Below are 27,161 nucleotides of genomic sequence, written 5' to 3' on the forward strand. Positions count from 1 at the left end.
GTGTTATTTTATATCTGCGGTTTCTTTCCCAATTGTAAGTATTTATTGACTAGTATTCTATGGTTTTGGTTTTTCTTGATGTGTTTTTGTAGATACTATTAATTGCATCTTTCATCTTTGAGACAACCAAATGGGGATTGCTCCCGATTTCTCACTGTGGTATTAATTATATTGTTTCTGTTAGTTTTCTTTATCAAAACCCAGTCGTTGCTTTGCCTGACATTTTCAGCATGTGGCTCAATTACAGTATTAACTTCTTTGTCTTTCTTCCCAACTTTGCTACTAAAATTTCCCTCTACCTCTTATTTGTTCTGTTGCAATTGTTAGTGTCTCCTTTCCATTCAGAGGATGCTTTCGTTGACTCCTTATATTAGTAAGTCGTCTTTATCCATCTTTGCCTTGCTTTCTTTGTTTCTGTCATCGCTAATGGATCCAGCCCTACTCTTTCAAATTCCTTTCCAAGTTGTATTTCTTTATCTACTGTATTTTGTGGTCCATGTTATTTCCATTTTTCTGTTTTGTTTGCCTCGTTCATGGTTGCCATAGCCCTTGCAGTCAAACGAGTAGAATATACCAATTAGGCTAATTTTTATCAGCTTTTTGTCATTTTTACAACAATTTTTACAAAGTTAGTTAATAAAGTTTAAAAAAATCCAAAATATAAAAGAAAATCCTGCAGTCGTTGATACTGTTAATTGGTCACATTCAATGGTAATTTATGACAGCGTTAACTGTCATCTGTTGCGACTCTAGCGACATGCGGTTGTAGTGTAAACTATTATTTCCAATATCCTTTGTTCATCTTCGGCTAAGACATTCCAGTCCGATTTTAGTGTCGCCGAGACGCAAAAAACTTTTAACGACTCCGATCGCTTGCGTGCCAAAACGGGCCGACGCTGGAGCGTCCCGACGCCGTCGACGCTTATCACAGTGCGACGCGCTCCGTCCCAATAGTAGCAACGCTTTCGCAGGGTTGACAAAGCTGAAGCTCGCAAAGTTTTCACCACTGAAACTTTTGAAGTTTCGCGGTGCGGCAAGGTGGCTTTTACCTGTTCGGTTTCGATAGCAGCGTCAAAGGTAAGGTGCTGTCGCGATTATTATTAATTAATTTAATTGTTTGGGCTCACCTCCAGGAGATGGTAAAACCTTAACGACCTGTCTCGAGCTAGAGTAGAAGTACCGACGCCTTTTTTTTTAATTATACGGCGAATTATGATCAGGTACAAAAAATAATTAGCCCGTTAAAAAAAATTCACGATTGCAGCTTTTATTTTTTTATTTTACTATATACATTTTAACGCTTTTAATTTGCTTTTAAAATTTAATTTTAACTTTGCGTGGCCCTCGATTAATTCGATTGCCCATTTGCAAAGTCATATCATAAGATGGTCAAGGGGAACTTCCAACACCCAATTTTTTCTGAATTATTTTCCCCATTCCAAAAAGCTTTATAATTGTGGCACTTATTTTTTTTTATTTATATTTAAATTAATTAATATATTTCAACATTTTTCTTTTTTATTAAATTAAAATTTTAACTTGGAGTGCTGCTTCATAAATTTAATTGCCAATCTACATAGTTTATTTTAGGTCATAATATCATAAAACGGTAAAACGGTGAATTTAGTTTTTTTTTAACGAAACATCATTAATCAAAATTTCAATACCCTATTTTGTCTGCCTTATGTTTATTATTACTTTTATTTTTTATTTTAATAAAATGGTAAAAAAGAAACTGCCAAAATTATTTTTTTTAACGGAATATCATGTACGTTTATGCAAAATCTCTGTAACATATAATTTCGTGCAAATTTGAACTTCTTATAACTTACATCTTATCAAGCTGGACGGAAACATTTATTGACCAGGTCTACTGTAAACAGAATGACCCTGGTCTGATTTTATTAACTGAAAACTACATGTGTGGAGTTTTCTGCACAGCGGTGTACATAACGGGTAGGTAGGGGTAAATTATTCTTGCAAAAATCTTTGCGAATGGATATTTCATTTTGAAATAAACTTGCCTCTTGATTCTCGTATGGTTGACTTTAAAACCTAAACCAAAACCTTTTAAGAAATATGTATACACGGCGACCTATGGCTACACGGCCAAACATTTGGGATTAATTCGATTATCACCTCACGTTTCTACAAAGATGGGTCCAAACTAGCTTAGTTTTCAAGATATGTGGTCTCAATTGTCTTTAAATCAATTTTATTAATTAATTAATTAATTACATTATATATTAATTATTTACATTAATTAATAACATTTCTTTGACTAACTTGGGTGGAACGATTGCAAAATATATAAATACAAATGTTCACATTCCAAATGCACTGCATGAGAGTTCTCAAATTCAATTTGCATTCGAAACTTTGCTGTTCGCAAGTTATGACGATTAGAAAGTCAAATTACTTCCCGAAGTTCCGAGCACAATATCGTTGCTTTTCAAAAAAAAAAAAATGTTCGACATCGTTCATCGTTGGGCAGATTTTCGGAAAAGTACTATAAGCCAGGAGTGGCAAAATGATCTAATGATCAATTAGATTTAAATACCTCTCCTTTATTGAATTGAAATTCTCACAACAATTTTAATTAAGGTTTTGTTGCCATTTTTCGGTACATATAGTAGCAGGTAGTTTGTAAATATTACATTTGTTAAACAATTATCATGTGAATATATATAATTTCATGAATATCTCAACTTTTAGTTCTTATTTATTTTGTGAAGTGGATTTTCATCAAGTAAAAGTCACCTCAGTTCAATACAGAGGACTTAGTTTCGTGTATTAGTCACAAAAACTTGATTTTATAAGTAATCTTTTCTTTTCTTTCCAAACTAGCAACAACAACCCATTATTATTGACAAACTTTTGTGTGAATTTTCGTTTTTTTATTCTAAGTAAGGGAAAATAATTGTCGAGCCTGAAAATCATCACTGAACCCAGAATTAAAATACTTTACATCTGCTCTTTAGAGATATTAAATGTTCAATCGCAAAATACACTTCATCACAACCTTCCAAAAACAATCCCACACTTGCCACTGTTGCCCTTCCTTACATTCAAAACAAAAACATGACAACAGATCACCATGGCAACGGATGTAAATGGCAATTTTTATAAAAACATGCGTTGCTATGGAAATCTGTCAACAACACCAATTTTGATTGGTTAAAAACGACTGGAAATTTTTACAAAATTTTCCTTCGTCTCAGACGTGCTTCAAACACCTGTTGATTTTAAGTAGTAATTGTCAATTACCACCAGTTAAAAGGACCGTAAAGTTTATCGTTTAAAAGTCCGCTCGCAGCCATCGGATGGAAATTCTATTGTGTTCGATTGTCGGGAATGTAAGTTTTCCAATTACAATTGAGGCTCTTTGGTTTAGCACACTGTAATGCGGTTTAAGCCTAACATGTGAAATTTGGTAACCAAATAAAGAGATTCAGTCCTGCTTTAAATTTTATTTTTAAATATATAATTCTAATTGTACGTATTGTAATTTGAATTCAATTGAGAATTAAAAATTATATTTTCCTTTTGTTTTGTTTTGCATGTCAATAATCCCCATAAAATTAAAGCTTCTGACTGCAGCTTTTTCTTAAGCGCCAGCATCATAATGGTATCCCAAATGCTCGTAAAGAAACCTTTAATGTTATTAAGTATGGTGCTGCCATCTATAAGAAAAACCACCATAAATGGTGAATAGTGAAATTTTTAAATTTAACTTTAATTTAATATCGTTTCACAAGTTATTATGATGTCCGAGTGTTTTCAGATTTATGGCCATTTTTTTATTAAAAACGATTTTATAAAGTGGTAAGGTGTGTCCATAGATATGAGAAAGTGACTAACTGATACGAATTAAGGAAAGACTCTGGCAAGCTGTAAGAATCAAATATGGCCGAAGAGGTCCGTACTTTGCTTAGAATTTAATTATTTGGGGTTTTGTTAGGAAAGATACTAAACAATATTTATTTATTTATGTACCTATTTATGTTTAAATCTAAAATAAAATTACTACCTACTTAAATTACTTAAAATAATTCACATAATATGTCAGTATCACTATCATCGCTTGTTCTATATTATTTGCAATATGATTATACCATTGTTCTGCTTTTTCTATATATTTAACAGAATTTGCCCAAATTTGTGGAGGGATGTTAAAAACTTCGGTTTCTATAAGTTTGAGGACAAAATAGTTATTCTTTTACCCCTTTTTTGAGTCAACCCAACCCTTTTCTGGGGTATCATAAGTGTCGAACCAGGTTTCATCCAAGCAAATAATTAGCCTTTGTTGTTCTCTGTAAATCCTATTTTTTTCTATATAATCCAGTCGCCATTTCCGAATTCTAAAAGATTCCATTAAAACTTGCCTTTCGTAAATTTTTTTAAATCTAAAACCCATGTGTTGAATACACTTCCATAATGTAGTTCTGCCACATTTAACATCGGTTTCAAGTTTTTCAAGCCTCCTAATTAAGATATCTAATGTAGGCACTCTTTGTTCCTCGTATAACTGGTAAATTTTACGTCGTATTATATCTTGATCACTTTCATCTACACTCGAAAAAATGTCAGCATCGCTTCTTTTTTTCCTCGCTGAAATGGATTATTCACAATTTTCCATACAGTTGATGTTGGAATTTTCATCAATGTGGCCGTTTCTTCTAAAGATGCTTGCTTGCTGGCACCACGTTCCATGAGAGTCAAATAAACATTGTTTATCAATATATACCAATAATATACCAAACCAAAGAATATCAAACACAGTTAGGTACATAATTATTTTCTATTAGGGACCACAATTTTACCTTAATTTAAATTCCGAATCTTTAGGTAATAATCTTGTTGCATTGTATGTTAATAATTTCATTCAAAAGCAATTGGTCACTTTCTTATATCTATGAACAGACCATACCCCTCATTTATACTGTACTGTGAAATTTTTAAATTTAACTTTAATTTAATATCGTTTCACGAGTTATTATGATGTCTCATGAGAAATGAGGATTTTTTTTAAGCTAATGAGTATATAACAAATGCGTTTTTATGTTTACTTCAACATAGGTAGATATAGTTTTAATTTTATTTATACGGTTAACGCAATACATAAACAATACGATTTGAATTGGGTAGTTGGGAGATTAATAATAAAAAAATTAGTTTTGTGATTCTGTGGAAAGCTTAGCATGCAACTGAAGTGTTTAAAAGCTTCTTCTTCATATAAATTCGCTTCATGTGGAAATAATTTACCAAATAAAATAAAAAACTTAAGCAATTAATTAAATTTCAAGGTTGAATTTCAAATATTATTATTGTCGTTAGAGAAAACAGTATATTAATCTTACTTTTGTTATTTTGTTATTGTTATTAAGTTGTCCTTAGCAACAATCCTCTATTCTAGAAATCATCTTAGGATGTTTGTTGACTACAAACTTTTGCATCTTTTGATAGTTTGCCTCGGGAATATCAATGTTCTTGACAAAATAACCTGAATAATCTTGACTTCTTCGAGATTCCACAGTTCTTTTCATTCTCGCTTTTGGTCAGCATATTTGTTCAGTTTTTCATTATATTTGTTTTCTATCAGGTGTTTGGGACCGCTATATCCAGAAGTAGCGCTTGATTGATTGACCTACTGCATCTCTCTGTAAATCATTAATAAATCTACCGTGTAGTTCTTTTTAACGCCAGTTTTGAACTCTGTCAACGTCAGTTTTTGTATCAAATGGCTTAAATAGCTTGATGAAGTTTTGGTGATAGAAAAAAATTCTTAAGCCTATAATTTGTTGACTGCAGGGGTCCTCCTCTTTCTCTTGGTAAGTCCCTTGTTAATTGATACAGTTTGGTAGTTCTAGATGTTTTTTGCAAGCGGCATATAGATGGCCACAATTCTGAGATTGAGTCTCCCGTTTCTAGTCCTGCATGCTTTATGTTGATTCTTAATTTATTATTTATTCATTATTATTAGTATTTACAAGGTTTTAATTAATCAACTATCAAGCCTTGCGTCGAAAGCCTTCTAGTAATCTTTATATGCCTATTAGAAATTTCCATTTTTATGCTTGTTTTTGTTATTATTATTATTATTATTATTATTTTTATCATTACCCACCTGCAGTATTGCCAAATGTATATGGTTTTAAGAGTTAATCCTGTGAACGACCCTTATCTTTCGTTGTTTTTTACGAAATCTCCCGTTTCAGACTTTAATAAAGACAAGCAAACATTAAAAAAATTATATACGGCAATAGAAACCTCAGCTGTGACAAATAAAATTATGAACACCATTCATTTCGATTGGTACCCATTGAAAGTGTAAACGATTTTCGTTTATCATTTTGGTGTTTTTTAAAGTGTCATTTGATAAGCTGACCAAAAATGTTTATATTATTTGAATGAGAGTAGTTTTATTTGTGTAATATTGTGGAAGTTTCTTTGAAAAATTAGAGTACCATCTTGCTCTTTCCTTCTGTGGTTACGTTAATGAAATCGTTTTTTCGTGAATTTCACCTTCATTGCGTAAAGTCTGTGCGTGGGACGTATTATTTTTTTTTAGTGGAACGTGAGCTATATAATTTTGCGTATATCTGCTGACAATTAATCATCTCTCGCGGGACACCAGTCCAAATAATACTAAAGCGTGGGGGGTGGGTGTGAAATTGAAATGGGAACCGAATGTAATAAACCGATTGACCCGCACCTCCGAGGGTAACGAACTAGGTTGGTTAATTTTGGTCGCACAAATTAATATCTTGGACCTCTGCTCGTATTTATAACTTAATTTCATGTATTCTTTTGTTTTTTTTTATGTTATCTACAAAGATGTTTCGTGCCTATACCAGATTAGGACACCCTGTAGAAGTAAGTCGTGCAAAAAGTAATAATAGATTAAGTTGATGAATAAATATCTGGTAAAGGGAAGAAAGAAAAGTAAGCAACGGAAATTAAGATCCGAATTTGATTAGTATGGGTAAATTTAGCTTCATCCTAAAAAGTAATCGATATCCACACTCCTTTTCTATGGAAAGACAAATGTTATGTGGATAAGAAGTAAAAGACGTTACAGAAGAGGTACAAGGGACAAAAAGTATTATGAACTGGTCTCAAATACATGCCGACTCCAGATGGATGAGTGAGGGACAGAAAGAGGTCATTTTTTTATTTATTATAAGTTTTATTTCTTAAAATTTGATTATTTTAAATAAGTAATTTAATTTTTTTTATTTTATACATAGTAATCTTGTCAAGTTTGTCGCAAGATGTTGTTTTCAATTATTTCCGATCTGCTCGCCCTCAATTCGGCGCTCCAGATCTTAATGAAATTTATTTGATTATTTTTCTCAGTGTGGCGGCGTGTGCCCTATTTCAATAGTAGGATTAGTTGGAAAGTCAAGCTGTTCTAATTCAGATATAATCTTAAATGGTTCGCCATAGTTTTCGCCGTGTTGTTGTAATTAAACAAGAAAACCCGTCATTTTGATATTTTGAATTTGAATTATAGGTGTGACCTCCTACTGTCAATACTCTGGAAAATGTTTTAATTGGATGAGGCTGGAGAATAAACTTTGTATATAAAAACAATATGATATAGCCAATTTAATGTTTAATAGTTCATATTCAACACACATTAAAGTGAGAATTAAAAAATTCTAAATATCAGTTTCGTTTTTCCGTTAAGTTTTTTATTTATTTTACTGATTTATTTTTATAAAGAAAAAAATTGTCATTTATAAAGAAAACGATATCATAAGTTCATGAGAATGTATAAAAACTTAATGAATATGAAATTGTCAATAAATTGTTAACTCATATTATAGTTGCACAGAAACTTTAAAAAATAGTCAAAACTACCAAAATTTATGTTATATTATATGTTATATTATATATAAATATTTCTAATTATTGTGATAATTGGCTGTAAGCTCAAGTTTGATTTATAGGAACCTTAAGAACAAAAATAAACAATAAATCTGTAAAAAATAATTGTTTTTTTTTTCAGTAAAGAAAAAAACAGTACTTTCATTTAGTAAACTGAAAATAAAGAAATATATAAAAATTTCTGCCGAACTTTATAGAATAACCAAAACTACCAAAAAATTTCTTTTTTAAATTTTTATTGCAATAATTATTAAGTTCCAATCTTAGGAATATCAAAGTATTGCGAAAAAAGTAACTAAGTAAACCGTCTCGACTATAGGCTACGGGCTATGAATTATGTATACCGTTGAATACAGCCCTACTAAAGTTACCTTTTTTTTTGGAAATGTCAAACTAAGTACTGGGTCTCTCCTTGGGGCCGAAACACAAATTCAGTAACTTTAAAAAATGTTATGGATATTAGAGATTATCTTACTAAGAATTCCACATTTACGTAATGAGGAATAGGATATTTGCCGTTGTTTCTTTAGTGCATTGTATTTTTTATCGTTCTTTTCCTTCTGTTTTTTGTGTTTTCCGTACGCTGAAAGAAAAAATAGCGTTGTTAATTATCGCGGAAAAAGTATTTTCCTCATTTGATTGCTGCCAATGTTGTATAAATTTGTATAAAAAAAACAGCGCAGCGATTGATTTGAATTGAACAAATAAGTATTATAAAGAGAATTAAAAAATAAGGAATATCTGTACTTATTGCAAATTCTTTTTTTTTGTTTTAATATTTTTGAAATTGTTAACTACATTTTTATCGATTAACTAAATTTTCTCAGTTGCAGTGTTTTCGTTTTTTTTAGAAATACTTTCTTTTCATAAATTAAATATATAAGAGAAGAAAGAGAAGAAACCTAGCAAAATTTATGTATTTTTTCAGAAGAAAATTTTAACAAGCATGTCAAAAATTATTTTATCTCTATTTGTTGTAATAATTATTAACAAGTATTATTAATTATTAATTAACGCCAAGTATTAAAAAATTGCCAAAAAATGAGTTCTTTTACTAATTAATCAAGATAAGTAGTAAGACCTTTATGCTAATTCGAAGATAAGTAATTTTTGCAAACTTTCTTCATACGGGAAATTTGCTACGCCCAGTCTAAAAAATCAATATTTATTTCTATATTTACGAATATTGATAACAGAGAATATCATTTTTTTATTGCATTGTACAATTTATGTTCTCTTTTTGTGTTTTTCATCCCTGTGCAACAAAAACATAATTCTCAATTCTTATTTCTTAATTCCGCATGTTTGCAGAAATAAGATGCCGCATAGAGAAAGCAAAAGCCACCTTTGTTAGCATCGGAATTCTAAGAGACCTTCATTTGCAAACCAAACTAAGATTACTTGTATGGTGCCTGGACATTAACGGAAGCTCCCACAAAACGACCTGGAAGATGCAGAATCTCCTGATTTAAAACCAATGAACTTGATTTTTCCTGTCTATACGAGGATTACTAAGAGCTGCAGCCAGTTCAAAAACATTCAGAAGATTAAGAAGAATTTTCATTTTCCGCACTTAATTGCATCCATTTAAGTGTAAAACCAAAGCATAAAGGAAATAGAATCTAAATATATAAACGATCGATAATGATTTCTGGAGCAAGTTTCATATTCATTTGCCAAGATATGTTTTCAAACAACGAAATAGTTTCCGATAAAAAAAAAATCAAACAAAAACATTTACTTCAGGATTTCCTTTTGCCGGGGCCAATCGCGGGGCCTTTCACGTGCCGTAAGGTTTCGCAGGGATTGAAAGAACTCTATCGAGTTCGTTTCAAACGGTACATTTGACGTGAACTTTTATTGGTTTTGATTAACGGCTCCCCAATTAAATTACGAATTCTGGGAAACGTATTTCCGTTGGAAATTTCAGTTTTGAATGCGGTTTATTTTGATTAGGGTGCGATCCTCAATCAATGAAATTTTAAACCGACGTGATTTTCCCAATTAATGAAATGTAACATTTGCGGCGAGGTAGTCTATTGAAAGTGATCGGCTTAAGATAGATCAAACAGCACATATAAATATACTTCGACCAGAAATATAGTGCTTGCACAACCGATTCCGTGATTTTCTTTGACAACTGTTTATTACTCTTGAAACATCATGTATATAAACAAACTAGTACAAAGTAACACTTTATTTATATATTTATATATTATTAATATACAAAATATTAAATATAATAATAATATAGCCTCAGTTACTTAAAAAATCGTCACTATTGTCTGCGGTTAAGGTACTGTCAAATACTTAAGCCTCAAAGCAATAAATCAAGAATATATGGCATTTTATTGCCAAATAGAGGCCCAACAACCATGTTGTCTGACCTGGCAGCGGGGATGGTTATTTATTTAATAAAAAGATATGTTTTTAAAGCTGCGATTGGAACCGTTTTGTTTTAGTTATGTTTCTAAGTTTGACTTATGATCCTCATAATGTTGTAAAAAAAAATTCTTAAGGAGTTCTTTGTTGTGACGTCCTTTTGTAGAACATGATGTGCATATTGCCTTTTGTTTTGTTTGTTTTAGTTCTTTGCCTAGATTTTTTTGATAGTGAATGCTAATCTATTGTTTCTTATCTTACTAGTGTTGGTACTACTTTAGTCGCATGTTTTTTGTTGCATTTCCTATTTTAAGCTATAATCTCGGCTATAACATTTTTTCTTATCAATGTAGTGCAAAGAACGAAATCCATTAAAGAAGCACACATAAATGTGCTGGCTGAATACATTAACGACTCTGCATTTAAATGTGTTTGAGTTATCCCGGTCGTTAAAAAGGTGTATAAGGCTAATCTTGGTGGGATAACGTCACCGTCTAGTGTTTCCGCTAGTTCATTACCATAAAATCCCCACGAGAAGAAAACCCGTGCCAAAAGTCACGCTAGGTGAGCGTCCTGAATGCAAATTTTTTAGAAATAATTCATCGGCGGCTTAAAATCGTCCTAGATTCTCGGCATGCTGGAAAATCCGCACGAAAGTAATGTCGTTCGGTTTTAATTCGGTGTTCTTTAGCTTTACACATTCGTAGACGACCGCAAAAGCTGAGATTCTGCAACATTTCTCATTCATTTTAATACCGTTTGTTTAATAACTTTAACAGACTAACTTAAAATGCTCAGGTTGTAGAACTCCATCTTCTGGTGTTAGATGGAAGGACTTTAATTGTAGTGGAGCTATTGATCGACGTGCTATTTAGAGCTGAATTTTGTCATTAAATTTTCCCAAATGTGGAGAGGTTTTTGAGCAAGCTCAAAATTTCGTTTCGCTGTTATACTTTTGGAAAATGTTTTAGGTTTTTGTAGTAGACCTGATCTTCGTCCAGGAAGTGATATACACTCAAACGTGAGGAATTGTTCAAGGATGATGAGGAGAGGCGCGCTATTCCAGAGACAGCAAATCCTAAGTTTAATTCTGGTTTTTAATTAATAAGAATATCTAAAAGGGGAAGAGTGCAGCTCTTTTCTTGCTCGATAGTCAAATGGATGTTAACCTTTTGCACTCGTATATATGTCCTTTCGCGAGTACACCGTACTCGGGACTATTATTTTATCTAATTACCTGCCTACTCCGATTTTTTATATAGTTTTTTTTTAATTAAAAAAATCGCTTAATAACTATGGGATTTTGTTTTATTTTATATATTTTGGTATTTATTGGTAATGGCTTACAAAAATAATAAATCTTGAGGATGGACGAACACAAATTAAAACCTAACATTATCATAATCACTACCATAATCATAAAATAAATGTATATGCAATTTTAATAAATTACATCCTATAAGGTTGTGGTGTATGGTACCGTTCGAAGCAGTTACCAGTACTTTACTTTCAGAACATATCGCACCATCATTTTGGCGTAAAAGATGTGAATTACCATTTAGCCGCTCTTCAGTATCCACAGATGATGGTCTTCCAGAGTTGTTGGCCATCTGGCAAACGTTTTTTGTCATCTCGTCAACCAATTCCCGAATAAACTTCAGATGTGTCATTGGTTTTTAGTTTTGGTCCCTTTGTTAAATTTTATATAATAGATATGCATTGACACTAGATATTTCGAGTCCCCAGAAAAATGACTTTCGCCACCATGTCATAGACTTCCTCAGGAAACAGTATGACAGTATGAATAAGAGTCTGCGCGGTCGACACCTCCCATATATTTATTATAATTGACCACTACATTTGGCTTATTTACTACTTGTAAGTTACCTCCACGTGCTCTTCTGTTGATAGCCCGTGTTCCTGAAATATCCCACGATGTAAGTGTGATGACGACCCTTTTATCTTTCCACGCCAATAACATCAAATTACCTGATCTGCATGCAAATATGTCATCTTCCGCAAATGTTGGCTTTTTGATAGAATCAGGTATAAGTTTGCGGTTGAGTTGAATAGTGCCTGATGTCAAGATTTCGCAAAATTGAATGAACATATCCGGTGTTAGCATCCGCCATGAATTGCTAAAAAATTGTAAAAATCGTTCTTTTATAAATATGCTACTAAGAAAAGGTATTTTGGGCTTAAACTGTAGTGACTCTTGGATATTAGATAAGGTTATTGTACCCATATTTTGGACAAAAGGACAAAATCCTTGTACTGTGGTATCTACCCACGTGTGCCATATAAAACGTATTGACGACTTCTTCTGTATTATTTTATGTCTAGCGTAGTTATTTGTTTGTTACAGTATTTTTATTATTAGCTCATCGGTGAAAAAGGGGTTGAAAAAATCTATGGGTTTGTGGTCCTACCATTTTACCCCAGAAGTAAATAGGTAGCTGTCTGGTAGCTGATTCATTTTCTTCACTGCTGCTTGAACTTGATGGTAAAGGTTTGGTTCTCCGTCTTTTAGTAACTATAATGTCGTTGCCACTACTAGAGTCACTTTCGTCAGTAATATTATGACTATCCAATTTATCATTTTCAGGCGCGTCCATATAAACTTCATCGTTACTGCTTTGCAATTCATTTTGCACTTCATCTTGTAAAAATTTCTTGGGTATTTGAAAAAAAAACCTCCCATTTACGACTTGCTCATAAAAATTTAATCTATATATATTTTTTATAAGTACTTATGACCGAAAAGTGATCCCCAAACGATTTTTTTAAGTTTTGCTTTTAACAAAAAAATTTTTTATAATGAAACTTTTAATTAAAAAATGGATTAAAAATCAGCCGTAAGAGATAAATTTATGACTTAGAATTTTCGTATTATTAACTAACTTTTAAGTTCACAAATGAAAATTTTACTGATTTCTTGGCAAAAAAATCATGTTTTTTTTTTTATCGGTCATATGCTTTATCCATTTAAGTTTAAGATTCCGGAAGAAAATTTCACTCTTCGTCATTAGTTTAAACAAAATGAATTTATTGATGGTTTTATCAGTGATAATTTAAAATAATAATACAATGAATACAATGAATAGAACAAACAAGCTTAAATTACAAAATAATTACATTGTAAATATGTCGTCACTTATTTTTATTTAAAAAAAGGAAAATTAATTTTTTTTTAAATAAATACTTTTTCGTCCTCTAAAACAAGCCTGCATTATAGTGAAAAATTTTCCAATGGTTTGTAATTATGAAATTGGTGAGTATTTTTTATTGTAGTTAAGCGTTCGAATCGTGGTTGGTATTTTTTTTAATAGAACTTTCATAAATTTATCTCTTACGGTTGATTGTTAATCCATTTTTTAATAAAAAGTGTTTAAAATTTTCATTATAAAAAAAAATGTCGTTAAAATCAAAATTTTAAAAAATCGTCTGAGGGATCAATTTTCCATAATAAGTAGTTATAAAAAATATATATAGATTAATTTTTTATGATCAAGTGGTACTCACACCGAACTTTACAAAATTGTGTCAGTTATTAAACTGAGTAATATTCAAAATGCAAAAATGGCGCACATGTGAAATGAGGTGGTTGAAATATCAATAGATATAAAATAAACAGCTTACGATAGCTTGTATAAAATAAATATCATGTTATCTATTCAAGAAAGCAATTTAGAAATATTAGAAATGATAAGATATGATGTGCAGCCTATACGGCGACACACAAGTGCAAATTATTAATATCTAGAAGAAATATATATGTTAGTATTACATAATTTAAAAGACTTTGAAGAAAATCGAAGTCGTGTCGAGTCATATAACGACAACATCGTCTATACACGATTCTTTTATAAAATGTCAGATTACATGGATCTTCCCCAGTAAAAATGTCAATATTGCTGCGAAACTTTACTTTTACTTATTACTTTTGGACAATGTTTGAGGTTTCTGAAGTAGAAATTGTTCAATAGAAGAACTGATTTTCATTGAGGCAGTGATACTACTCTCAAAGCTGAAGAATTGTTTACGGCTCATGAGGCGAGGCACAGGCAGAGACAGCAAAGCCTAAGTTTAAGTTAATATCAGTTATTATTACGTAATTCAAAAGGGAATTGTAGCCGTGTACCGGAGATCGTCTACTCACAGAAATTCTTTTATTCCAAGATACAGATGATCTGTAACTGCTGTATTTTGCTAAATAATGAGCTAGAAGTGATGAACTAACCATGTCCTTCAGAGCATCAAATTACCACCTTCCGCTTCGATACGTCACGAAATAGTGTCAATGTTTGGCAGTCAGATGTTCACAACCCTGGAAAAGTCCAAGATAAAGTTCGATAGGAGGTTTTTTTTTATGATATATTGATATGATATATATATTAAATTGGATCTACGTAAGAAATATCTCTATTAACATAATTTTATTTCTTCGATTGTTTATATATTAAAATCATAACAGTTATTCAAACACTGAAACCCTTCTTTGGTTCAGAAGTGCCATTGGTTTGGACACCATATTTTATATTAATATTGATACTAATAAAAAAAACACTAAAAGAATAATCTAAGCTTACCTTGTAAGTGTTAAATCCAGGTTTTGCACGGTGAAATCTTGGTGAGCAACCTACCCACCGTTTGAGCTTTTTAACTATTTTTAAAAATGTCCAGGGTATGTGGCCCAGAGAAATAGGATCATTAACGTTTATTTTTATGCGTCGTACTATAAAAAGGCCGAAGTTAAAATCAAATGCCGGAACAAACGACCGGAAACCAGTACAAAACAACCTTGGCGTATTTCGTAGCGAGACCTTCGAGTTTCCTGCAATGGCGGCCCGTGACTCACCGGTCTGAACTAATTCCGTATCCTAGATGAGAGAATATTTGACCGGAATTATTCGACTTTGATGCCCTCCGATCGAAGGAAATTAAATCTCCGGTGTTTAAATTGATTAAGACCCTAGCGCACAAAGGTCACTCTAAACTTCCATTCGAACCTTGTAATTTGCCAGCCTGAAAATTGCCCGTTCTATTAGGCTCGACGTAGCCATTTCGATCATAATTTGATGTTTATAATTACGGCGGCGTCGGGTAGCGACGAAGTTCCTGTTGTAGTTTATACAGTGTCCTCAATGTGAAGCAAGAGAACAACAATGGAGGTTTGTAGAAAAAAAAGTGGGCAACAACCAACAACAAACAACTTCAAAATTTAAACAACAACGAAATGATTAAAAAAGGTCATGAACAATCCTTTTTTTTTGCCAAAAATGGCGTCCTTTTTGGTCAATTTGTTTGACAATATGTCCTAAAGTTCTTCGATGGAATTGAATTCGAAAATAATTAAAATATTGAAATCATCTTTCCAATAATTTATTATGCCGTTAATTATGGTTTTTTTTCCAAGAAACCTCAATTTGTTATGCATAATAAGCATTCATGAAATTTGTTAGTACTTTCAAGTATACTGACGACTTTCGTGCCCTATAAGTTAACCTTAGGCGAGAGTTTTAAAGTTTTTGTTACTCAGTTACTGATCAGATTTTTTGCTTTCTCGTGATCGGCAGTGTCTGCGGGAGTAAATTAGTTTTAATGGTTGCTAGCTGGGGTCCTATTGCTCTGCATGCATCTTAATTCCAAATAGACCAAAATGTTATCTAAGTATATTGATGATATCGATAGACATCTTGAATGGAAGAGGTAGAAGCAGCAGTTTGTGAAACTGTCGTAGTATAGTATGCAATACGTTGATAAATTTCTTAAGTCATTTAAGCCCGTGACTAAATTGGCGTCTATCAACATATTGCACGATATATGTGTTATCACAAATTTCTAAAAACAGTTTTAAAGAAAGGTATATAGATAGGTAGCTAAACAGATAGATATGAGGGCAGCGCCAAAATTTCCCGGCCTGAATATGAATGAAACAAAGTAGAGTAACAATTTTGTATTATTTTTCAATATAATTCCCCCTTAACTTCAATGCACTTATTACATCTGTTTATTAACAATATATATTCTTTTGGTTTGTCTGCAAAATGTGCTAAACAGCCTCTTTTAGCTCAAATTCGTCGTTTAACCGCCGTCCACGTAAGTCCTTTTTCAAATATTTGGACCATCGGGAGGATGATCTATCTGTTGGAACCCACACTTTACAATGCCAGCTTGTGCAACACCAGCAGTACGGACAGGTGCATCATCGTGTAAAAGACGCACGCCTCTCGCAATTTATGTAATAATGTTGCGTAATATTTACCATTGACAGTGGTATTAGTTTCTTTAAAATATATCAAAAGAATTCCTTCACAATCCCAACAGATCGTGGCCATCACCTTTTTTGTTGACTGGCAGACTCTGAATTTTCTTGGATGTGCTTGACCATTACGACGCCACTCTATTAATTCTTTTTTCGCTAGAAGGTCATAATATAGAACCATAGTTTTTTTTTATCACAGGCTTCGGTTCCGACCCACAGAGTCCCAAAAAAGACCGCGCACATTCGACACGGCGTTGTTTTTGAATAGCCGAAAGGTTTTTAGGAACCCATCTCGCACTAACCTTATGCATACCTAAATGATCATGCAGGATTCGACGAAAGCTTAGTAATTTCTGGGGTTTCGTTGACCTTTAAACGTCGATCACTCGATACCATCTCTTCCACAATCGCAACAATGACTTCCGTTATGACCTCCACTGGTCGACCAGTTCTTGAATCATCTTCAAGGGACTCCTGCCGCATTCGAAAACGTTTTGCCCATTCTTAATAGGAATGAGAACTTTGGCGGTACACACCATCAAGCCTTTCTTTAATAATTTTTCGTGCTAACCCTTCATTGGTCAAAAACCTTATGACTGCTCTATCCTCAATTTGCGTTATTTGCAACATTTATTCGAACACGTCTTGTTTAAAATGCTGTGAACAAAAAACTACTAAGATATATATTTAACAGAAGAAAAAGTTTTATCGTGATAATGGAACTGCATCTATGTCAGGCCGAGAAATTTTGGCGCTAACCTCGTAGATGATAGATAGATAGATGGAGAGATAGACAGATGCATAGATATATAGAGAGATAGATAGATAGACAAACAAAAGGAAAAATAGCGCAACGGCATACAACCTAGTCTGAAGTACCCCAAAAGAGAAAAGTCACATGGCATCTTCAAACGGTCATTTGAATATACAAATTAGAATACATATGCATGTGCAATATATAATCTTAAATTTGATTTATTCTTTTCAATAAAGAATCCATTCAATGATTAAAAGGTCTTTTGCAAGACATAGTTATGAATTGTACTATGGAATAGTTCACGTTTTTCTGATTAGAGGTGAAGTTACATTTCTCACAAATACAACAGAATCCAGTACATACTCGCCAAAGAGAATACAATTTTCCACAAAAATAGGTCAAAAGTATGTAACGACATTATTTACATAAGCAAAACGCTGTCAAAATCAAACCAAAAGAAGTTCGTATCTAAATCTCGATCGAGCTTTTAATATAATAATAATAAAGTCCAAGAACTGTAATAACTCTGTTATATTAATATTTATATGGAAATTTTAGTGACTGATCTATGTATATATGTTTCTGTCAACATTCTGTCTCTACTCCCTGCTGAGTACGATTCTTAAGAGGCGATCCAACTCAATGTAAGGTTTTTCTTCGCACACCCATTTTTTCCAACTTGTGACAAGAGATTGATGGATCGTTCCCACCCTTTCAAAAATAGTGCTGATTTAGGAGAGAAGAGAAAACTATAATTTTTCTTTTCTTTTCAATCGAAATTAAAAAAACTCTCTCTTCGATTACGCAATGCAAGTGGCCTATGAATTTTTAAACCTCGTTTGTGTTTAATGAAGGAAGTGTGCCTGCAACAGCTGCCTCTGTGTAATTAGGTAGGATGGAAATGGGAGCTCCTCTAAACTTCAATTATACAGTCAGAGAAAGCTTCTTCGTGAAGAGCATTTAGATGAAAATTAATGCTATTATCTTTTTGTCCTTTGTTTTAGGCAAACGAGAAGTATACAATTACCGGTGTGGAGTTGCCGTCCTTTTGATACCTCTCCCGTGTACTATAATTATTTAAGCCTCCATTTTCACCGAAAAACTGAAACAGGTAGTCCTCGAGGTGGTGCAATATGATTTTTTTCAGAAATGTTTGTCCGTCGCGGTATTTATTTTTTATTTCAACTATTACAAAAATTAAAAATTAATTAATTAATTTATTAATTAATTTATTGCTTAAAGTAAAGTAAATACGGGGGGGTTTCCTCAAATGTACGATCACAAAATAAAGAGCTCGACGTTTCGATTATTTTCGGCCCGTTTGAAATGGTCACCGAAAGAAAACGCGTCATCGCGAGAGAATTTACTACTAATTTAATTCGTTGTTTGCCGAAAGACGAGCCGAACTAGTTTCGGCGCTCCACAAAAACTAACCAAAGTTTATTTAGGCACTTTGAAGGTTCACCTACATGCGCCTTATTGAATTTCACGTGAGGGGGTTCATTAATTTGGCAACGCCGGATGATGCGGAGCCAAATTGCTTTCCCTGATGAAACTTTAAACACGTTTGCACTTCATTATTTACCACGGTCCGTTTTATTCGCTTAAACGCATATATAACCTAATTGCCCGTGACGTCGATGGGTTTTTAATTATCCGCGCGATATATTGAAAATCCCGTGAGCACGTCACTGGTTACGCATTTTCCAAAATTTTCTTTTGTTAATTTGAAGAAAAGTAAATGTAACCTTATTGAATGCGATTTGCCGTCTGGGCATATTTATGCTTCGCACGGGTGTGTTCAAAAAGTAAGGTGACTTTTGAAAAATTTCAATTAAATTATTTAAGTTAAATTTATTTAATGATAATTAGTTATAATATATTTAGATGTTTTATATTTATTATTGCTTTGTTTTTTTTTTTACTTTAAAAAGAAATTGTTTATTATTAAGAGTGAGTTTAGAATTTTTAGTGATCTTTTTATATTATAAGATTAGCATTTTGAATAAATTTAGCAGATTATGTTTTTAATACTGTTTTTAAGTGGTATAGTATGCGAAGGTGGTTTAATTTCAGTTTTGCTTGTTTTAATAATTCGAGGATATGGGAATAACTATTTCAATTCTTTGATATTATTAATTATAATATTACGTTTACTTTTTTCTGTGAGACAGCAGCGTTAGACGAATTTGCAAAAAATGTTTTGTAAAAAATGAAATACGGTGCTGCAAAACACTCGAAATGTTGCGAACGGTATATGGTGAATTTACTTTGAGCAAAGAAAATGTTTGTAAGTGGTAGAAGCTGGTCTAAGATGAAAAGCTGAAACAAATGGTGTTGGAACAACGTTGAATAGTACAATACATATGACCATTCTTGTTAAGCTAATTATTTAGACACGTAACCAATTTAAGCCAAAAAGGAACAATGGAAGTTGGACAATTTCTTAGTATTTGCACCCACTCATTGTTTACTATATTGAAACAAACAGAAGGGACTGATCTTCATCGCATGTAGCTAATTTCACACATTTTGACTTTGAATTTGAAATTATGTCTTATTAGTTGTTAAAAGGATATTTAATTTTCGGTTTATTTCTAACAATATTATTTATAAGAAAGCGGATTTGATTTTTAATCTAGACTACGTTACTAAATTGTGGTATAGCTGAATTAAATTACTAATAACGTTTCGATCATTTACAGCATTAAATTACATTCATGTGATTTTTTAAATTTGACATGTCATTTCAATATTTTTTTTTTGCGCTATTTAAGTACGGTATTGAATACACAAAGTTTGATTTCTTTTTAACTGCAACTTCACTTTTTAATAGACTAAAACTTTGATTTCTCTAATTTCTAAGATTTGTGGCAAACTGTGATATTATATTTCGAAAGAATATGTTTCATTTTTGCAGATGAATTATTTATATATCGTATTGCAACATATTTTTGATTAATTGTATTATTCTTTGAAATTTCATTTTTATTGCAAAACATGTGGGTTCCAAAATTTTTATTAATGTTGTTTTGAAAAAAATATTTTTTCACCTAAAAATTTGTAGTTGTATTGCACGACCTGTTAACCAATAATGACAGCATTTTTTTAATTTCTTGGGGGTTAGAATTCTAATTCAGATGTCTGCGTTGTGTTTTTGTTTTATTATTATTTTCAATTTCAATAGTAAATTGTAATTTAGAATGAAAATCTTAAAAGCATTAAGAATATCACTAACATGATTTTTTGGTATAGCTGTTAAGCAATCATCAACAAAATTACATAAAAATTTAAATTATGTAAAACATTTTCTTCTAAACATTCCATAACAAGTTTTGAGCCTGTTGATGAAGTTTAATTGTTAACAAAAGTTTCCTTTTCTTTTATTATATCCCATTTTTCGTTGAAATTGTATTTATAATTTCATTTCAAATATTGTGATATAATAATATTACGTCAATTGATATAGGCATATAATTTTCTGGCATTTTAATATTGTCTATTTATTGTTTAAAAGTAAAAGAATTTTTAATAAATTATTTGTTTTTCCACCTATTTTAGACAGGCAGTTGAATAGGTTGTTAGATAATCTTAAAAATTTAGGTTGAATGCTAGAAACAATAGGTCTAGCGCTATGTAGCATAATTTTGGAAAATATTCATATAAATCTATTTCTTTTTTCGTTTTGTAATTTTGAAGTAAAACTGTTAGTTTTAATTTGATAAGATTTTGATGGATCATAGAATATATCGTCAGAATTAATAATTACGGTTTTGTTTGTTCTCTCATTTTTGAAAATTATAATTTGTGGGTTACGTTTAATAAATTGTTTGGTTTTCTAAAGTTTTTTTTTATAAACTAAGACTACACTTTTAATATTAAATTTTTGTTTTATTTTTTTAATTATAATTTTTGGGTTACGTCTAATAAATTGTTTTGTTTTCCAAAGTATTTTTTTTTGAAAACTAAGACGACAAATTTAATATTTAATTTTTGTTTTATTGTTTGCAATTACGTATAATAACCGTCAGAATTAATATTGACGGTTTTGATTGTTCTCATCATTTTTAAAAATTATAAATTTTGGGTTACTCTTAGTAAATTGTTTGGTTTTCTAATTTTTTTTTTTTTTAAACTAAGACGACAAATTTAATATTTAATTTTTGTTTTATTGTTTGCAATTGCGTATAATAACCGTCAGAATTAATATTGACGGTTCAAATTTTAAAAAATTATAAATTTGGGGTTACGCTTAATAAATTGTTTGATTTTCAAAAGTTTTTTTTTTTGTAAACTAAGACCACACTTTTAATATTAGATTGTTCTTTTATTTTTTTAATTATAATTTTTGGGTTACGTCTAATAAATTGTTTTGTTTTCCAAATTTTTTTTTTTTTTGAAAAGACGACAAATTTAATATTTAATTTTTGTTTTATTGTTTGCAATTGCGTATAATAACCGTCAGAATTAATATTGACGGTTCAAATTTTAAAAAATTATAAATTTGGGGTTACGCTTAATAAATTGTTTGATTTTCTAAAGTTTTTTTTTTTGTAAACTAAGACCACACTTTTAATATTAAATTGTTCTTTTATTTTTTTAATTATAATTTTTGGGTTACGTCTAATAAATTGTTTTGTTTTCCAAAATTTTTTTTTTTTTGAAAAGACGACAAATTTAATATTTAATTTTTGTTTTATTGTTTGTAATTGCGTATAATAACCGTCAGAATTAATATTGACGGTTCAAATTTTAAAAAATTATAAATTTTGGGTTACGCTTAATAAATTGTTTGATTTTCTAAAGTTTTTTTTTTGTAAACTAAGACGACACTTTTAATATTAAATTGTTGTTTTATTTTTTTAATTATAATTTTTGGGTTACGTCTAATAAATTGTTTTGTTTTCCAAAGTATTTTTTTTTTGAAAACTAAGACGACAAATTTAATATTTAATTTTTGTTTTATTGTTTGCAATTACGTATAATAACCGTCAGAATTATTATTGACCGTTTTGTTTGTTCTCATCATTTTTAAAAATTATAAATTTTGGGTTACGCTTAATAAATTGTTTGGTTTTCTAAAGTTTTTTTTTTTTTTTTTGAAAACTAAGACGACTAATTTAATATTTCATTTTTGTTTTATCGTTTGCAATTGCGTATAATAACCGTCAGAATTAATATTGACGGTTCAAATTTTAAAAAATTATAAATTTTGGGTTACGCTTAATAAATTGTTTGATTTTCAAGTTTTCTTTTGTAAACTAAGACGAAACTTTTATTATCCAATTTTTGTTTTATTGTTTGCAATTACATATAATAATCGTCAGAATTAATATTGACGGTTTTGTTTGTTCCCTTCATTTTTGAAAATTATAATTTTTGGATCACGTTTAATAAATTTTATGGATTTCTAATTTTTTTTTTGTAATCTAAGCCGACACTTTTAATATTTAATTTTTGCTTTTTTGTTTTTAATTACATTAACTTACGTCTACTCTTTCAATCTTTTACTTCATTTGGTTACCCTTCAATGGCAGTTTCTCTATTTATTTGATTTAAATCGAATAAATCCAAGGTTATAGTCCAAATTTGGAAAGCTTTGAGCCTGATTCACTTACTGATAATGCAACTATACAGCAGCGGTTTCAAAATCAACATGTATCATATTACGAGAGCGGACATGTCGTTTCTGTGGCGAACGTTCGGTTTGTTTATCGGGGCACGAATTAACGCGTTAGTCTGAACAATATGTTTGTAGGTTAATTTGCACAATAATATAGAGTACATTTGTATCGCTTTATTATCCCATAGACTATATGTGTTTTCGGAGAGAGTGGCAATAAATCAAATGAAACGATGGAATGCCATTGCATTGTGGGCCGAAGAATGGCGAAACAGTTATTTTCCTTGAATAATAATGGCAGACTCATATAATAATGAGAATAAAATAAAACCGAAATTATTGATGAAAGTTTTAATACCCGAAACGAAGGTTTGAAGACCAATTTTACCTGAATGGCCGAAATTAATTAACCCTTAAACCCTTAAAGGCTCCCACGTAACGAAGATAATAACAGTTACATTGCGAACGTTTCGAATGAAATGAATGGTCTGAAACTGAGTGCGAACTACCAGCTATTTTTTTTTATTGCGGTGTAAATCAAAAATATGTTTTTACGGATACTGCGCAGTACGATGGTACGCAGTAGCTGCACTTAGTTAAATGTTCCTCGAGATTGAGTATATAGCTTCGTACTAAAACACCAAAAGGCATTGAAAGAGTTGTTTGTTTAAAAAGTCCTAAAACAGTCAAGAAAAACAAATTATAATAGCATATTATACGTGTAAAATTATTTTCGCAAAATCGCAAAATTAGCAAAAAAAATTGTTTTTATCTGTTTTTTTTTTATTTTCGACTGTTTTTTAGACGTTGCGATGAAACACGATAAGTGTCCTAAACTTGAAGCTATCGATATGAAATTTGTCATACAATGAAGCTTAGCTCCCTGACGTAACCTAACGAAATTGAGATTGAGCTAGGGGGTAGGGAAGTATTATTTTTTTAAATTAAAAATTGTGCTTACAAGGGTCCAGTTCTTGAAAACCGCCGATGCGATCGGAAAAATTGAATGTAAGTTTCAAGAATGTACAGGGTGTGCTCGGTATTTGTAAAAAACTGAAAATTTGGTTGCCCCCGTAATGAAAATTGAGCATAACTAGAAGATTTTAGTTGTCAGGTTATTTTTCATGGCCATATAGCTCGTGTGGACTTCTAAAACTTTTGTATATAAGCGTTTGGAATGTGGCACAGGGTGTTCTAGATATTCTGTGCTATAATAAAAAAGGTGTTCCAAATTTGCAGTTATCGACTTCAATTAGCGGAGAAGTAAAAGCATTTTTTTAACTTGAATTTTTTTTGGTTTATTTTGCCAAGGAAAAAATATTTTTTAGAAAACGAATAACCCGATAGCCTTTATTTTAGGCATTGTTTCGATAATTTGCAGGGTTTTTCAATTGTAGGCCAACATCTGAAAAATTTTCTCTTCGAGAGTAACTTGCTTGCCATAAATCAAAATTGTACTGCTCGCTGCTTGAGAAACTTAAAAACAATTGAATGCGTGGTTTTGGTTAGTTAACCAAATATTTTCTCTAAACGTATTTAGTCTATCGGAAAATTTCCTAGACGAGGAAACCTTCCAGGTCTCCAGGGTTATTCCCTACTTCTGGCATTTTAGTAATAGTGCTGAATTTGTTCCCAAAATTATAAATTTTTGCCAGGGCGTACCTTTTGAATGGTACTAACAAACTAACAAAAACTGCCAAAAAAAATTCTGGGTTGACTTTTAAAGTTTTTATTATAAAATCGGATACTTGTTCTGTTAGTTCTGATTGGATACATACACATATTGAAAACTAGGACTGTATACCATTTCATTAAAATGATTTTCTAAAGAAAGTGTTATTAGTTAGTGCTAGTTATTTTATTAATTAATTAATCTTTCAACCTCCAGGAGGAAAAGAAAATGTCCACTCAACATGTCGCATATGAAAAGAACAAAATATTCAAGACTGTAGTGAACGAGAAAAATGAATTTCAAGTATTGCTTAGTGTTACAGAACACCCGCATGTAAGGGTAAAGTAAGACTTAATAACTCAATGAGAATGATTATCAAATTAAATCCACATTTTGTGAATGGGCACATAGCGGATTTTTTCGAATATACTTCTTGTTCGAGTATAACGATTCATCATACGTTCTTTTACATAGCTACCTTCTGTCGGGATACTATTGCTTGTAAATTCTCATAGAAAATCATGCGTTCTTCTCGCTAGATTCCAGTACGAAAATCAATCCATCGCAAAATTCATGGCTGAGTCGCAAGTTTAGGAATTAACAAGAAATTAATTAATTACATTGACACTGAAAACATGATCTATAATTCAATATTTTGTGCCTTAAGTGAATGTACTTTTATCTTATTTGAGAACTTCGTCTTTGTCCACATTTTTCATAGAAATGTAAATCGAGTAACCAAAACAAAACCATAAACCTAAGAACGCAAATATAAACAATCTGTACCGGGAATTTCATCCCATTTAGGTCGAAATAAGTACAATCTGCCGCAAACCTATAAAACGCTACAAGGGCAGCGCAAAGGGGCTTTTTCCTTTAAATGTATCCCAAGGAATAAAGTCCCTTTCTCGTCGCCCGTAATTTACTTAATTTTCCGGAATTCGGGTCGCACGGAATTCCGTTCTTTTCTATCCAAAATGCCGATATTTCGTTGTTGTTTTTTATTTTGCGTCTCGTGGAATTTTGCGAAACCACAGATGGTACAACGTCATTTTATACCGATTGAGACAAACATGGCCTACATGTTTACGGAAAGCATTGTCACTTACTTTTTTTAAAAATAAAGTTGAAAAATTGTTGTTAGGTATATGAATTATACAGTTTGACCAATATAAGGACGGACAGTTTAGAGATATCGGAAACCACAAGAGATACAGTCTTTGCTAAAGAAGGAAAGTTTTATGCGAAACTTGAATAATAATCATGATGAACTGAATTTATTAATCAAAAGTGAAAATTATCTACCATTAATCAAACGAGAATTAGGTATTCTCTGCTGGAGCAGTCTAACAGCTACTCTACTGAACTAAAAAGACACTGTATGAAATGTTAGAATAAAATTAAAAAAAAAATAACTCTGTTAAACAATAGTCACTATCTAACTAATCGCCTCCTAAGTTCTACTCGGGGAGACTGGAACCTGTGGTGGAAGATCAACAAACTTACGTTTATAACCACTACCGCACCACAACTTTTCGCCAGCCAACCAACCAAGTTGGCATCATCGGCAGATGATATAATGATGATATAATAATATAATGGTGATGAATAATGATATCATCCGATGATGCCAACCTGATTGACGAAACACGTGTCCAGTGTTCTGCAGTAGTGGTTATAAACTTAAGTTTGTTTCTCCTAAGTTCTAAATGATCCTGAATCTAGAAATTTCACAATTAAACTTAAAAATCTTGTTCCGTGTTTTGTACTAAAAAAATTTGAAATGCCGATAGCTTGTGCCATTTCTTTTTAACTCTTCTCTCAACAGGGTAGCGCATACTTTTGCAAAAAGATGAATTTTATTGATTTTGCGATAGGAACACCCACTTAAAAAATAGACTTAATCAAAAAGAAAATAATATTGAATCCTATGATGTTGAATGTTTTAATAACAACTGTTTAGAACAGGCTGTGATACTTTGTACAGGTTTACTACAGATTGGAAATACCACCTAGCAAATATCCATATCAAGAACAAAATATACATGGTGAGTAATAAACAACTTAAAGCTTGACCATGGTATGGTAGGTATAAAAGCTCCAATTTATATGAAAACTGGTATACTGAAGGACGCCCTGGCACTGCCTACGGGAACAGCCCTTCCTGATTGTTCAACATGAAACTTTTTGAGCAATGGTTTTTTAAATTCCTTTTACCCCACACAATAGCTACCAAAAAACCAGAAGCACTCTGTTGTAATTGGGGATACCTAGACAAGCTATTTTTCAAGGTCATAAAAGCAGCCTTAGAAAATAATATTTATATTTAAAATATATAAAAAATATATTTATATTTATATTTAAAATATATTTGGTGGGCAACATGGGTTAACCATTATTACCAGTCATCTAAAACCAAAACTATGGAAACGCTACGTTGACGATAAGTTTTTATTTTTCCTCTTGGTCATTTAAACTCTATACACCCTAACAGACCATACATTGGGACATTCTGTTTACACAAAACCTATGCACACAGACCGACACCCTAATCCATTTCACGTCACAT

General features: G+C 31.5%; 1 protein-coding gene and 1 long non-coding RNA gene across 2 annotated transcripts in view; one reads left to right on the forward strand and one right to left on the reverse strand.

Moving 5' to 3' along the window:
• The first annotated feature begins 943 nt into the window (after nt 1-943).
• Nucleotides 944-27,161, forward strand: part of LOC132698147 (parathyroid hormone/parathyroid hormone-related peptide receptor-like) — an 88,981-nt gene continuing 62,763 nt past the window's right edge. The window contains exon 1 of the mRNA XM_060664056.1: nt 944-1,077. The gene's annotated coding sequence lies outside the window, so the exon portion shown is untranslated. The remainder of the gene's footprint in view (nt 1,078-27,161) is intronic.
• Nucleotides 11,583-14,977, reverse strand: LOC132698756 (uncharacterized). Its single transcript, XR_009618416.1, has 4 exons — nt 14,865-14,977; nt 14,435-14,602; nt 12,265-12,413; nt 11,583-12,195 (listed from the first exon to the last, which is right to left on the reverse strand). It is a non-coding gene; the product is annotated as an uncharacterized LOC132698756 (long non-coding RNA).

Source organism: Cylas formicarius, unplaced genomic scaffold (assembly GCF_029955315.1).
Source record: "Cylas formicarius isolate icCylForm1 unplaced genomic scaffold, icCylForm1.1 PGA_scaffold_2__14_contigs__length_35257938, whole genome shotgun sequence".
Taxonomy (NCBI): Eukaryota; Metazoa; Arthropoda; class Insecta; order Coleoptera; family Brentidae; genus Cylas; species Cylas formicarius.